Source organism: Gossypium hirsutum, chromosome A05 (genome assembly GCF_007990345.1).
Source record: "Gossypium hirsutum isolate 1008001.06 chromosome A05, Gossypium_hirsutum_v2.1, whole genome shotgun sequence".
NCBI lineage: Eukaryota > Viridiplantae > Streptophyta > Magnoliopsida > Malvales > Malvaceae > Gossypium > Gossypium hirsutum.
This window is the reverse complement of record NC_053428.1, coordinates 10,377,935-10,395,203: the sequence shown is the minus strand read 5'-3', so window position 1 is coordinate 10,395,203 and position 17,269 is coordinate 10,377,935.

The window sequence follows — 17,269 nt, the reverse complement described above, 5'->3', positions numbered from 1 at the left end:
AAAGCTGTCTTCTTGAGCAGCAGTCACTAAAATATTTATAACTGGAGCTACGAAACTTCAAATTAAGTTCCGTTAATTTTCCTTAAAACTAGACTCATATACCTTTCTACCATAAAATTTTCAGAATTTTTAATATAGCCAATTAGTACAGTTTATTTCTCAAAGTTACCCTTGGTCTGCTATTTGACAACTTCGACCCTTTTTTACTAAAATTTAATTATCTCATAGCATAGGACTCGGATGATGTTCTCGTTTATTTTTCTTGAAAATAGACTCATTAAAGATTCTAAGGATATAAATTATAGCTCATAATTATTTTTATACAAATTTTAATGATTTTCCCAATTCAGAATAGGGAATTCCAAAATCAATCTGATATTGTCTCACAAAAATTCAAATTCATACCAAATTAGTCAAATCCTATTTTATACCATAACCAAACCTAAATTTATTTATTTCATCCTTACATTTACAATTTCAAAAAGACACACACATAAGACATCCTAGGTAAATGCCATTACCCATAATTAACACACTTTACCTCATTGATTTCGGGATCGGCCTGGGATGCTGATTCAACGTTCTATCTTTACTTTACCTGCGCACGGAAACAAACCGTACGCTGAGTATGGTATACTCAGTGGTATTTATATAATCCAAACACTTGATAAGATAACAATTAAACTTAAAATCACAATAACAAATATAACTATTCATTTATTTATTTTATAGATAAGTTTCATTTACTTACCATAAAAATTCTATACAAGCCATATAACAAACACAACAACATATTTGCTCAATTCTTTTCATTTGCTTACCGTATAAATTCTTTACAATATATTCACAATTCATTTGTATTCACACTTTACTTCTTAACAATATACCATTTTAATTCATTTTAACATCAATCATCATCCATTTGAACTTCACTCATTTCATGAACCTTTTGGTTCATGTTTTCAATCTCATAACTCAATTTCAATTCTCAATTCAATTTCTCATTTCATTCCAATAGCTCAATCAATCAAATTCACTCGATTTATCTTTTCACTTATTTACCCTTATTAACAAGACTCGGACTCTGATAGATACGCGGATTCCTCCCAAACACACCAGAATATCCAACCCAAACACACCAGGAATATTATAAATCCTCCATAACACACCAGTATATCATATCCTGCCAAACACACCAATAAGGCATTAAATGCCTCTTCGGATAAACCGAAGTATATAATAACAGAAACATCTTCTCGGCCGAACTACAAATCTCCCCATCACATCACAAATCCAATGGCATGTCATTTGTATCCAATCTGGTCCAATACTGTTAATAGGGTATTTGATTCACTTTCTCAATTTAATAAGTCTTTCATCAATATACCATTCTAATAATCACATATATTCATATCAATTCCCTCATATTTCCAATCAATATAATTTTTTTCAATATAACATTCATTCAATATTCAAAATTTTACATAAATCATATATATATTATATTTCAATCAATATAAATTCAATCAAAATGATTTCAATCAATATAAATTTGATAAATTCATCACATACCAAAATCAATCCATTTCAATTGTAAAATATCATAATTCTAACACTAACAATTGTCATCTGTATATAAATATAACAAATAATGACCGAGTTCGGATTATAGAAATACAAACCGTATTTTCTCGAGCTAACTATCGTTGTCTTTGCCATTTTTCCTTGCTTAGCCGAGATTTTCTGAGACAACATTAGCTATTAAACTTCCAAACCTTCAAACCCTAATTCTCTCTTTTTCTTTTCTTTCTCCTTTCTTTCTTTCCTTCCCCTGCTTTTCGTTTGCCTATTCTGTTTCTTTTCTTTGTTTCCTTTCTCTTTTTCTTTATTTATTTACTATATATATATATATAATAATAATAATAAAATATCTATATTTAAAAATCTATTTAATAACAAATATTTATTTAACACTTGTATGCTTTTTTTATTATTACACATGTCACAAATTTTACCATACATTTGTCATAATTTAATATATTTATTACATAAAAATCTCATGATATAATTATTTAATTAATAAATATCTTATTTAATATTAAATACTAATATTACAATTGTACACACTTATATTTCACATTTGTACCAATAAATTCATTACAATTGTCATTATTTAATTTATTTATCAAACAAAAATCTCATTATTTAATTATTTAATTAATAAATATCTTTTATTCTAAAATTAAGTAAATATACAATTATATTCCAAGTGTTCAAATACATATATTACACTTGTACAATTTTATCATCACACATTTGTCTTTATTTCAATTTATTTCATAATATAATAACTTAATATCAATTAAATAATAATAACCATAATAATAAATTAATTAATTAATATAAGAAAATCCTAGTCTCTTCCATCTTTTGCCGCCTAAATTCATACATTAGGCATAATTGCCTATTTGGTCCCCTTTTATTTTCTTTTAATCTACAATTCAACTTTCATCATTTATTCGATTTAGTCATTTTTCCTAATTACTCTTAATTAAGCTAAATTCACTTAATTAAAACTCTAATTAACCACTCTATTAAATTCATAAATATTTTTAATAAATATTTTCTAATCCATTTTTCAAAAACAGTGATCCGAAAATATACCTTTCTAATAACCTTAAAGTTTGGGTCATTACATCATTATTCTTCTTACCCCGTTTACGCTACAAGCAACCTAAGACCAACCGCCACGTTCCCGCAAAATACAATGCCCGTCCAAAGCCAACCCAAAAACGAGCAAAGGCCAGCAAAACCCAATTCCGAGAGACCACAATTTACCCCTATTCCCGTGTCATATAGGGAACTGTACCCAAAACTTTTGGAGAAGCAATTGATATCCCCGCATTATATGGCACCCCTAAGGCCCCCATACCCGAAACGGTACGACCCAAACGCTAGTTGTGCATACCATGCGGGAAACCAGAGACATTCCACAGAAAATTGCCTAGCCTTTAAGAGGAGAGTTCAATGACTAATTGATGCGGGTATCCTACGATTCGATAGTGCTAGTAATGCAACTGGGAACCCGTTCCCTAACCATACTGAAGAGAATGTGAGCATAGTGGGGAAAGAGGACGAATGGCAAGTCAGAAGATGTGTTTCAAAAATAAAGACGCCTCTGCAAAAAATCTGGGAGGTACTAGTTAAGAAAGGATTGCTTTGTCACCCAGATAGAATTCTCAGGGAAGAAGGTCAAAGTTTTTGCAATTTTCATGGAATTGTAGGACACGACATTCAGTCGTGTGAGGAATTTAAAAGGTTGCTTCAAGACCGAATGGGTAATAAGGAGATTAAGGTCCTTAACAAGAGGGAAGAGACCAACGAAAGAGAAGTATGCGCCTCTGACAACCAGTCATCAGGTCTCCCTTATAGCACGAATCGACCGTTAGTAATTTATTACGACGCGACGAAGGAGCTGGTGAAACCAAAAATGATAATCGAAGTATCGTCTCATTTCTCGTACAAGGACGACAAAGCCGTACCATAGAAATACGACGTCAATATCGTCACACTTGAAGATGAAAAACTCAAAACCATAACTGGAGATGTTGGAGAGGTAGGTCATTTTACCTGAAGTGGAAGATGTTATTCGAAAGAGGTCGAACCAGTGAAGAAGAACAGTGACTGGAAGCAAAAAGGGAAAGCAGTGATGCATGAGGCAGAAGTTGAGCAAGAAATTCCACCCGTGCAAGAAACTAAAAAGCCTGTGGATGAAGAAGCACAGGAGTTCTTGAAATTTATCAAGCACAGTGAATACAATGTGGTGGAACAATTGAATAAGCAACCAGCACGTGTAACAGCTCGATTTTGGGCCTAGTCGGAACAGTGGTTTCGGGACCACTATTTCAAGGCTAGAGAAAATTATTTTAGTATTATTTTATGTGTTATAATATAATTTTATAAGTGCATGTAAATTTTGGTAAGTTAATTTTAGCAATTTCTAGTCCAATTTCGAAAAAGGACTAAATCGCGTAAAAGGTAAAAGTTGTGTTTAATACCTAAAGGTGTTAAATTGCCTTGTATCTTAAATTGGGGGTATTTAAAGTGAAATTAGGCCATTGAAAGTGTGATGGCCGGCCATGGGAGACAAAATTGTTGAAAAGTCAAAATTAGGTGAAATTTGGTCACCAATTTTGACTAGTTTTATTATTAACAAATCAAAAAGAAAAAGCTATCATTTTTCTCTTCTACTTCACCGAAATATGCAGCAAAGAAAGGGTTTTGAAGCTGGAAAATTTCAGCAACATATTTCCCTTGCTTGTAAGTGATTTTAATGTCTTTGCTTGATGATTTTTACATTTTTGGAACCCTAAAGCATGAGCTTTCATAAGAGGGGACTATTTTGCAAAATGATGAAGAGTCTAGGGTTTTTCCATGAGAGTAAATGTGTTGTTTGCTGTGTTTTTATGGAATATTATGAGTCTTGGTTGTCTAATAAACAACTTTTGTGAAAGAAATTGCATGAAAACACCTTAAAAAAGGGATAGATTGCTAAGTTGTAAAATGAGTTGGAATGTGTAAAATAGTTGAAATTATGAGTTGCTATAGTTATGAAAATGGTTCATCTAGACTCAAGGAGTAAAGAAATGTGATAAAAATTATTTTACGAGCATTGGGGCAAAAGTGCAAATATGCAAAAGTTTAGGGGTCAAAATGAAAATTTGTAAAAATATGATTTTTAGACCCATATGAATATTGTGACTGATTGGTAGGCTAAATGTGATATTATAGATCAAGAAAATCGAGATTTGGACCTAGAACGGAAAGAAATCGATTAAGGGATGATTTTGTCCTTTTCACCTTTGTGGTATCGAGGTAAGTTTGTATGTAAACAATACCATGCTATACATGTATTTAAATGTTATCATTACATGAATTGTACAGATATTAAGTGTATGTGATTAATAGAAATATGATAAGACAAAGCCTTAATAGACGAGGAAAAATCCCGTTTGAACCTTAGGAATAGAATAGGATACGAGTGACATGTCACTAGGAATTATGAGTCTAGATGACTAGCTCGAGAGTGAGCATTGAAATGTCATGAGATATGAGGTAGCTTTAGATACAATTGAGGCACTTATGTGCAAAGGCTTTTCCGAGTATCCAATTAGTATTCCAAGTGTTCAACGGGTAATCCAAGGAAAGAGTTGATGATGGTCCCAATGAGGTAAGTCATTGGTGAGTATACACTTGAGTTATGTTACGAGTTGTGCAAGTATGTATATTAAGCCTATTAGAATGCCTTGATATGTGATGATCTATGATGCATAATATGTGTTCTTACCATGATGGATGAAATGATGTTGTATTAATTTTGTGAACAATGATCATGAATGAGTAACTTAGCCTTGAAAGATTTGAGTTACTGCAGTAGTGTAACTTTGAAAATACACTAAAAATAGTGGAAAATGAGTTAGAGGCAGAATAAAATATGGGATTAAATCTCAATGAGTCTATTTTCACATGAAAGAAACAGGGGAAGAAAAAGAATTCCATATTATGTGATATTTGAATTCTTGTGAAACAGGGTCTGAATAAATTTGAGATCCCCTGTTATAACTTTAGAAATTCACAAAAAATTGTACAAAAATTATTAAGAGTTATAACTTACATTCATAGATTCCTTATTGAGTCTATTTTTATGGGAAATAAACGGCATGGTCGTTGGAATTTTGTACAGGGAGAAATTCGGTTTGGAGTGCATAGGGGTCAGAGTGGTCATACCCTGAAACAGGGGAGACTTTAACTAATAAACTGTACTATTTGGATTAACCAAAATTTCTGGAAATTTAATGGAAGAAAGGAAAATAAGTCTAGTTTCAGGGAAAATTAATAGAACTTAATTTGGAGTTTCGTAGCTCCAGATATAAATAATTTAGTGACTATTTCTCAGGAAGATAGCTTGCAGTGAACTTGAGAATATGTTGCAAACATTGATAAAACAAGTTAATGAGTTGCTTATTGTTTTCATATGAACTTACTAAGTGAAAGCTTACCCCCCTTCTTTCCCATGTTTTCTAGAGTTTCCAGGTTAGCTCGGGTTGGAGGCCGTCAGAGATATTATCACACTGTCGAGTTAACGCTATCGGCGTAAGTAAACTCAAGTGATTCTAGTCTATGGCATGTATAGGGTTTTAATGTGAATATGTAATATTATGATTTAGCCAAAGGCATTGGTTTTTTATTAAGGTAGTATTAGTCATGTAAATTGGCCTATGTCGGCTAATATCGTTATGGGCCCATATGATTATTCTTATGTATGTATGTTGTTATCTCTTGTGATGTGGCTTACATCATGTATGCCTAGAGATTGAATTGAGATTCATTGATGAGCTAATAACTAATGCAGGATTAAGTGATTGGTAAATAGTTAATAATGCTTCATGACAGGTTTGTGGATATGATTATGCATGCTTTGTGATGGACATGAGGTTTGATGACATGTTGATAGCTATAGCATTAATATGGTAAAGATGAAAGAAAAACTTATTGTAATGGTTGCATGTGAAATTACCATGGTCATGTCATGTTAGGAAGGTTTAAGTGCCTAATTTTGCCATGTTGTATGCTATTGTATAAGTATGCGTGCATATGTTGTGAGTGTGACAAAATGGCTTGGAAAATAGCCTTGTATTTGTCCAGGTTTTGGACATGGGTTCGGGACACGGGCGTGTTCTTAGCACCCGGGCGTGTGTTCTATACCTACACGGGCGTGTGGAGCCTTGATACAAGAGATTTCCTAAGTTTTTCATGAGTTCTCGGTTGGGTCCCGAACCACCCCGAATGCATGTATTGGGCCTCGTAAGCTCACATAAAGGACAGATTGCATGAGAAAAGAAAAGTTTTTAATTATTTGAGATTTCATGGCCCTGTTTAGTATGGAAGTGTTAGTAAAAGTCAGGTAGCACCTCGAACCCCGTCCAGGCGTCGGATGCGGGCAAGGGGTGTTACAGCACAAATCTCGGTTTTATCTCTGCTATTAAATTTGGAGCCACACCGGAACGCTTTGCTGAAAATGTTAAATCAAGCTTATGTGGCAAACAATATATCCGTGGAGAAGCTTGACAGATGGGTGAACAACTTGAATGCGGATAATTTTATCTCTTTTAGTTATGATGAAATACCACCCAATGGTAGAGGCTCAGTGAAAGCACTGCATATTACGACTCGTTGCAAAGGCTACATAATACCGAACGTGCTCATCGATAATGGGTCGGCACTCAACGTCATGCCTTTGGCCACACTTTCCAGAATTCTGATGGATTTGTCCTATTTAAGGCCCTGTCATTCCACGGTAAGGGCATTCGATGGGATAATGCGTGAAGTCATGGGAAAGATTGAGATCCCTCTAGAAGTGGGTCCCTACATATATGATGTTGATTTCCAAGTCATGGACATTACACCCTCATATAACTGTCTTTTGGGAAGACCCTGGATCCATTCCGCTGGAGCGGTCCCATCATCCTTCCATCAAAAGGTGAAATTTATCATGGATGGCTGTCTGGTCACTGTCGAGGGAGAAGAAGATATTGTCGCATCTATCTCTACTGATGCGCCATATCTTGAAGTAAGCAATGACGTAGTGGAATGCTCCTTCCGATCCCTTGAATTCATCAATGCCACTTTTGTCACCGAGGGAAACAGAATCCCGGTGCCAAAACTGTCGAGAAATACTAGAATGGGTGTCAAGTTGACTGTAGAAAAGGGAGCTCGAGCGAGAAGAGGTTTAGGGAAATATCTACAAGGAATAGTCAGGGCCCTAAAGCCAGTATACCACAAGGCCCGATACGGTTTAGGGTTCCAGCCGGACATGCGTCAAAGAAGAAAACAGTGGAAGAAAGATCAGGAAAGAAGGATCGCGAGAACATTAGGCCGAGAACCAGAATGGGAGCCCATGGAATTCCCTTATGTGTCAAGAATATTTACGTTTGCGAGAATGATATACCCAGGGCAGTATAGTGCATAAAGCACAATATTAATGATCGAAGAAAGTTTTCAGAATATCAGTATAAATGTCATTGACAAAGGAGTTGACGCGAGTAAAGACGTCTCAAAGATACGCCCTTGTCCCCCGGGTTTCATGTTGAACAATTGGACTGCCGAGGATTTTCTTGTAGCTTATAAGTTTTCAGAGTAATGCTCAAACGTTAACATTCTGTTATGTCCTTAGATATAATAGAATTCTTTTGTAAGAGCTTGCATTCGCTCTTTATCATTTAAATGAATATCAATGAAGATGCATTTTGTCACGATTTTTCGCATTATCACTAATTCCATAATCATTTCATAGCCTATCTTTACAATTGCCTTATGCCATACCATAACATTCAGTTTGTTGGTTTTAATACTTAGATGCCCCTCTATAGTTTCCTTTTCCATTCAACTTTCAGGTGCTCAGATATCAATTGCATGAACAAACTCGTTACGAGTCCTGAAATCAATTTTAAGAAGGCTATTTGTTTAGGAGAATTCGAAGCCGAAGAAAATGCTGAAGACTATGTCTCGTCTCCTGACTTGCTAAGAATGGTGGAACAAGAGGATAAACAGATTTTGCCTCATCAAGAATCTGTTGAAACAATAAACTTAGGAACTGAAGAAAGGAAACAAGAAGTGAAGATTGAGACCTCTATTTCAGGGGGCATCAGGTATAATTTGATTGCTTTGCTCCGTGAGTACAAAGATGTATTCGCATGGTCATATCAGAACATGCCAGGGCTAGATGAAGATTTAGTGGTCCATAAACTCCCATTAAGGCCAGAATGCAAACCCATTCAGCAAAAGCTGAGACGAATGAGACCTGAGATGCTATTGAAGATAAAAGAAGAGGTCAAAAAGCAATTTGATGCGGGTTTCTTACAAGCTTCCAATTATCCAGAATGGGTGGCTAACATAGTCCCGGTACCAAAGAAAGATGGCAAAGTACGAATGTGCGTGGATTATCATGACCTGAATTGAGCAAGTCCTAAAGATAATTTTTCCTTACCACATATTGATACGTTGGTGGATAACACAACAAAACATTCATTTTTTTCTTTCATGGATAGATTCTCGGGGTATAATCAAATCAAGATGGCCCTTGAGGATATGGAGAAAACTACATTCGTAACAATATGGGGAACATTTTGCTACAAGGAAATGCCGTTCGGATTAAAGAATGCTGGGGCAACATATCAGAGGGCTATGGTGACGTTATTCCATGATATGATGCATAAAGAAATAGAGGTCTACGTCGACGATATGATTGCTAAATCTCAAGGGGAAGAAGAGCATATAGTGAACCTGAAGAAGTTGTTCGACAGACTGAGAAAGTTCCAGCTAAAGCTCAATCCGGCCAAATGTACGTTGGGGGCTACCTCGGGAAAATTGCTAGGCTTCATTGTCAGTGAAAGAGGTATCGAGGTTGATCCAAATAAAATAAAAGCCATTCAAGAGTTACCACATCCGGGCATGCAAAAGAAAGTCAGAGGATTTTTAGGAAGGTTAAAATACATCGCCCGATTCATCGCTCAACTTACCAACCAATGCGACCCAATCTTTCGGCTTCTTCAAAAACATAACCCGGGAGAATGGAATGAGGAATGCCAGGTGGCCTTTGATAAGATAAAACAATATTTGTCTAGTCCTCCAGTGCTAGTACCGCCAACTCTGGGAAGACCATTGATATTGTATTTGACTGTGTTCGAAAATTCAATGGGTTGCGTACTGGGGCAACACGACGAGTCAGGAAAGAAAGAAAAGGCGATCTACTACTTCAGTAAAAAGTTCATTGAATATGAGGCAAAGTATTCATCCATTGAAAAATACTGTTGTACTCTGGTTTGGGTAGCTCGGAGACTCAGGTAATACATGTTGTATCATACGACATGGTTAATTTCAAAGCTGGATCCAATAAAGTACATGATGGACTCACCTGCACTCTCAGGAAGAATGGCACAGTGACAGATCTTACTATCGGAATACGACATCGTCTATGTGAGTCAAAAGTCAATAAAAGGAAGCGCAATAGCTGACTTATTGGCAACCCGAACAATGGATGACTACCCAAACCCAAAATTAAAAAAAATATAAAAATCCCTAGCCCAATAATATAGCCCAAATTAGAAAAAAAAGAAGGGAAAACCTAACCCTAGCCTCAACTTTCGGTGCCACTTGCCTCTGACAACCCCACCAGTCATTTCCATACCTTGCAAAAAGTAAAGCAAACAAGCAAGACAAAAAAATATAGCAAAAGTAGTAATAAAAAAACTTGTAAAATGGCTATAAAAAGCCAAGCAAAATATTGTAAAAAAGGGGGGGAGGATTTTTTTAGTTTTGATTTTCTTTGGCTGTTGTTCTGTTTTGAAAAAAAGAAAAAGACTGTTAGACAAATGTATTGAAAATCAAAAAGCAAAACAACAGAAGAAAAAATGTGGATTTTAATCTCTATTTCTCTTATTCCTTTAGTTTATTTCTTTCCTTTCTTTTTGTTTTCTTTCGATTCAATCTCATAGTTTTTCATTATAAATCGTTTTTAAATAAAAAGAAAAAAGAAAAATTTACCTGGATCTTGGTGGCCCTGACCACTGTCGACGGTGGAAGCCCCGGCGGCTTCAAAGAGCCACAATGACGGCGGCAAAAATGGGTTTAGAAACCTTAACCGAAAAAAAGGGGAAAGGAGGTGGGGCGTTCTTTGTTTGCTTAAACAAAAATGAAGTAAAGAATAAAAAATAAAAAAAATAACAAAGATGAAATGGCGTCACAAATACTAGGCCAAGCATGTTTCTGCTTTTGGGACAAATTGTGTAAATGGTCTCTCCTCCTTTCTGGTCCTTTCAAATCAGCTCATTGTTACTTTTAAATTCCGCCCAAAATATTATTTTAATTACATTTTAGTACTGGTTGGAGTCGCACCGTTTTGATGGTATGGGAATATTCCCAATTCGGTCCTCCACTTTTGCGCGTATTTCATTTCAGTCTCTTTTTTTTTGTTTATTCATCTGTTTGTTACATTATATCCCTCACATATATATTAAGGACTTTAATGCTTACTTTCTAAATATTTGTTGTTCTTATTATCTTCATTTAAATATTTGTTATTTTATCATTTTCACGCTGCTAATATTTATTTATTTGTCTATCCATATATTATTTATTTCCTTTTATATATTTCCCCGTATTTCCCTTTCATTATTTTCCTTTTACTTTACTATTATTATTATCATATTATTAAATTAATTAGCTTTGCATTATTATTACTATTACTATTATATTTCTTTTATATTCATTTATCTATTCTTTTTTTTACTTTGTTTTACCATTTATTTATATCCCTTTATGATTTTAAAATTTTGGTTATTATTATATTATTATTTTTCTCAACCTTCACATATTATTATTATTGTTATTATTATTATTTTTACTATCTAATATATTATTATACTTATTTTTACCCCTATTATATTTATTATTAATATTAGTATATATTTTATTGTACGTATATATATACTTTTATATATAGTAGTATTTTTATATATCATTATATTTATTATTATGCTTATTATTTTCACTATTGTTACTTATTATTTTATTTTAATATTATTATGTATTATTTGGTATACATACATCTTTCTGTACATATTGTTATTATACATATATTATTTTATTATGGTATTAATACATTTTTACTTTTTTTCTTTTATTGTAAATATTATTTGTTATTACTCTAATATCTTAATATTATGTTATAATGTTTTTTATTAATCACTTCATTATATCATGTTTGCACCGTTTATTTATTTATGAATTTTTATTTTAAAAAAATAGTTTATTCATTTTTTTCTTCTTCTTTTTATTTATAAATAAGGCAACGTGCCGATTTAATATTAAGCCATTGATTTCATCGCTATGTTGGGTGAATATCATCGGCTAGTGTTAAAAATGGGATGTCCTTTTTAAAAAAATCAAAAAATTTAAAAATTCTCGTGTTTTGAAATAGGATATTTATTTTTGTGATTATTGGTAAGTGATCAAACTTTATTTTTAAAATGTAGATGAGGATATGTAATTTGTCAAAATTCTAATACTGTAAACTTTTCGCGTTTACAAAATTTTTCGTGTTTTAAAAAAAAAATTTGATCCCAAAAATTTTCGTGTTTTCAAAATTTTAGTGTTTTAAAAAATTCTCGTTTTTCAATCGGATCACGGTTAAATGGCAAATTGAATTCGTATTTTTGAAAATCAAGACAACACGTGTTTAATAAAGATACCAATTTTGGGCGTCATGAGGGTGCTAATACCTTCCTCGTGCGTAACCGACTCCCGAACTCTATTTTTCTCAGGATTTTCGCGTAGACCCAAGTTTGGCCTTCGTTTTTGTTTAAGAATAAACTTTCTTTTCTAAAAAAGATGATTTATTAGGTGTCTGATCACACCTAGAAAAAAGATCGGTGGCGACTCCCTTTTTTTTTAAACCGAAATTCCATTTTCAAATAATCGCCTTAATTAGCAATCGAAAGCGAAATTTTTACGTCGCTACAGAAGTCGTCTAGTGATATAAATATATAACAAATCTAATTTTAAATCTAAAATGATCTAAATTATTTAAAAAATTAAAATAATAAGAATTTTTCAAGATTTGCATATTTTCAACATTGTTTCAAAGAGATCCAAATGTTTATGTATTTGAAAAGACTATGTACAAGTGATAAAGATTAATCATGTAAGTGAGAGACGGAATAAAGGTAAGAAAGTAATCCATAAGCAATATCAAGGTAATAAACTCCCAACATGTTAGTAGTGGTATAGAACAGGAAAAGAGGAGGACCATGTAGTGCAATAAGCGTGACGTCCAAGGTAATAAAGATGAAGTAGCCATATTTTGAAACATATTTCAAAGTCCGAACACATAACAAGATGACTAATGAAAGGGGGCTGCAAATAAATAACAAGATGACTAATGAAAGGGGCCTGCAAATAAATAAAGCTATTACATTATGAGTGTTTGTTTCTTACTGTATAAAACTAAATGAGGAGGCAATATTTACATAAATAACCATTGTAAAACGCTTCTTTTTCTTTTTTTCATTTATATGAAAAAGTTACAAATATCTAATAATTTTTCATAATAATCTATCTCAATATTATAAATGTGATCGATGTGAGTTTTTCCAATAGCTTGAATTTTACTATCCATAACTTGCTCCAAGTGATCGATCACTAATTCATTAGCATTAACTTCAAAATGAAATTGAAAATAATGCAAAGTTAAATTTAGGTTAAAATATGTTATTTGTCCATTTAATAATTGAGTTCTTTTATTTTTTTTTATTTTAAAAATTATAGTTTGATAGGTATCATTATTAATAGTTTCTGTTAAAATGTGTTAATTTAATTATTTTTCATCAATCATATGATATGTTATATGAGGTCAATTTAATTAATATGTCAAACTGAAAAATTTTGATAAAAAAAAATAACTTACAATTTCAATGATTAAATTAAAAATTTTAAAATCAGAATAGTTGTAAGACTTAATTTCTAATTTTTTAAATACAAAAAACTAAATCTCAAAATTATCAATATTGAAACTCACACCATATTTTAACCTTAAATTTAATTATGGTTAGTGACTTATATGATAATCAATCGCAACAAAAATTTTAATATTCCATTTATCAACTAACCCCGCTTTTAATATTTTTAACTTATTGAGTTAGGAAATTATTAAAAGGAAATACTTTTTACAAGTTATAACTTATCATAGATTTTAAATCTTTAATTTTTTTATTTTAACCAATAATTCATTTAAATTTTAATATATATTTTCACGTAATTTTTTTCTACCATATTAATTTAGAAAAATTAATTAAAGTTTTTATCTTTTACTTAAACTATTAAAAAGAGATTATTTGGTATAGTAAAAATTTTAAACTCCGTAAATAAAGTTTGAAGTTGACAAATGTCTTATATAGATATAGTAAAATATAAAAATAAACACATTAATTGTTGAAGATTACTTATAGAATAAAAAATACACTATTAATATACTAAATATTAATGACATTAAAAATATAATATTTTATTAACATATTCATTTTTACCATAATTTAAAGATAATCATATTATTCATTTATTAATTTTACTTAATGTTAATTAAATAAATTGTCCAAACGTACAAAAAGAAAAAAGGACATCCGCATCCAGGTCCGCAGCTTTGTGAAATTTGGCTCTAGCTGCAGATTCTGTTGACTTTTAGAAAGCTTGACTCTACCTGCATCGAATATATTGTTAAATTTTGACAGAGTGATTTACCTAATGGTATGATCATGCATGCAGCTGTACTAGTGTAGTGATGTATATACAGAGATGATCCAGGGCGCGGGTGGTCGCTGTTTTGGAATTTTTAAATTTTATATATAAATTATTATGTATTTTGAATTTAATAACAATTATCTCTTAATCAAATTATATTTCATACAATTCAACATAAAGTTATACTTTATATTTCAGTTTTTAATTATATAATTTTAATAATAATAATAATTAAATATTAATATATTTAAAATTTTAGAGGCTCAAGATGGACTATAAAGTTAAATTTCATAATTAATTGATTTAATTTATACACATACATATTAGGTTAGTGACTTTCTTGTATTTTGATTTGTATATCTTGTTAAGGAATTATCATCCTCTAGTAAGATATCAACATTGTCGAGAGAAAAAGAAAGGAGTTTGATGTCGAGACTGAGAGCACAGAGTAAAAAGAATTACAAATTATCTTCTTTTCGACTTCTTACGTAAAAGACCTCTCGAAAAATATTTTTGCAAAAATTATATTCTTTATTTATTTGAGTTAAAATTTTTTCCTAATATGTTGTTTAATATATTATTACAGTTTTTAAATTTTTTTTATTAAATTATGGTAAACAAAAAGATTAATTTTTTTTAATAAAAGAGTGCCCGAATATAATAATGACCAATCAATTCCTTAACCTTATCTTATTAGTGAAGAAAAATAAAAAATCGGATCTTCCCAATCTCCTGAACGAGATATTAAGTCTTCTCAATCTCAAGCTCCTAAATGCAATATCGATCTTCCCAAACTTCTGAATGAGATATCAGGTCTTCTCAATTTCAAGATCCTGAATGAGATATTGAGTCTTCCAAAGCTCTTGAACAAGAATCGGGCCTTCTCAAATTCCTGAACATCCTCGTAAGATGTCAAGAATTGAAACAAAGGAGTTTGATGTTTTCTTCTTTATAGCGTGATTTGAAACTTCAAAAATCTATTTGAGATTACTCTCCAAATTAACAGGAGGAATTCCGTCAAGCTTACATTAAATTTAAGTCATATCAATTGATTCCTCCAAGTGAGACCCTAACATCTTCTCAATAAATTGATAAGAATGGATGTTGATTTATATAATCTTTTAATATTTTTACAATTAAACTGTTCATACTTTTTAAAAAACATTAAATATATTTATTTGATAAAAGAAAATATAAAAAAAAAATTGATATTTTTTTACGAAAAGATAGTTTGAATTTAAAAAATTCTTCCCGAAGTATAATCGTGGATCCTTATATGTGTATATACCTATTCCCATCTAACCACAGTTTTGCACTGTATATCAGCGGCTACAGGCAATCGACTTTTTAAGCCATTAATGCATTTGCAGAAGTCAATTGGCTGCTGATATTTGAAACCAAAACTAGTACTTACAGACTAGTAATGATAATAATATAAAATGTACCAATGGGTATTTGGAAGAAATGGAATGATTTTTGTCTAGAAGCTCTTCCATGAGAAATTTATTTAAATATTATCTCGCACCGAATAGTATTAGCTTAGCATGGCTTGGCTGACACTAGAATTAATTTGCTCCTTAAATTTCATTTCACTTTTTTATATTACGTTAATTTTGTGTGTGCTGTCAATGTCGTCCTTTTAAAGATTTCAATGACAAGGAGTCACAGGATGAGGATTCCCATTACTTCCTCCATTTGTATATTTCCTTGGGGGTACAATTCCATTTGCATTGATGATATCTAAAACATTAAGCACCTCTATCCATTGCCATTGCCATTGCCATTGGCAATATTATGCAATTTCTCAGTTATAGCTACCACATGGTTATTTTCATATTTATTTGACCTTAAAATTAAGCAGGCATGATATGTCAGTAATTGGTGCAATTGAATATTGGTAATTAACATATCCAAAAATTAAATTAATTTGATTTAAAATATCATTTCGAAATTTAGACAAAAAATTGTTTTAGAAGTCCAATTGTTTCAAATCCTGCCTATAATGGATTTAGAGAAAATTGAGTTAATTTGCAATAATATTAGGTAAGCATGATAAGGTTGTAAAAATATGAACTTGTTATATTACTACAGTAAAATTCAAAGATAATTGTTTGGTAAAGCCGTTTCGCAATAAGTTCAACTTTAGTTTCATCCAACATCAATTCGATAATAGATTTATTGAAAAAAATGTCAAATGTGATCCTACGGGAGATATATAGACAGGAATATCCATTAACAATCGTTAATTTATCTTTTCATGTTTAAAAATATTTTAATTAATTATTTCATATAAACTTTAATAGTATTCTTAATTAACTGTACACCATTTAATCACCTATATTTTATGAAGTAGAGTGTTTGATGTTAAGACTCACATCAAATCAATTTCCCTCATAAATATCTCAAACATAAAAGAAGGCTTAGTTTGAGATAGGTTAATTTAGCTTTGCAAAGCTAAAAACTATAATTTTGAGTTTTTAGTTAGATTTAAAAGTTGGTTTAAGAATCAATGCAAAGTAAAGCCTTAGTTTGAGATAGTTAATTATTTAGTTGAATAAATTGAAATAGTAGAGGTAATTATAATTGAAAAAAAATAAATATTGTATTTACTATAAAAATATTATTTTCTAAACTTATTTATTGCTTAAAGCATCCCATAAAGAAAATAATTTACAGTTACCTTTTTTTCTATTTGTTTCGCAGACCAGGCTTTTTTTCTGAAACCCAAATAGTGTTAAGAATTTGAATCTCCACTTCTCCAGCCGGTTGAATTTGAATGTTTCTCATTATTTTTATGTTTAAATGTTAAATGTAATGAAAAATTTAAAATTTATATTTGATTTAATAATATGATTTTTAATTTATATTAATATTTAGGGTTCTTACCCTTCAATAATTGTTTATTTTTATAAAATAA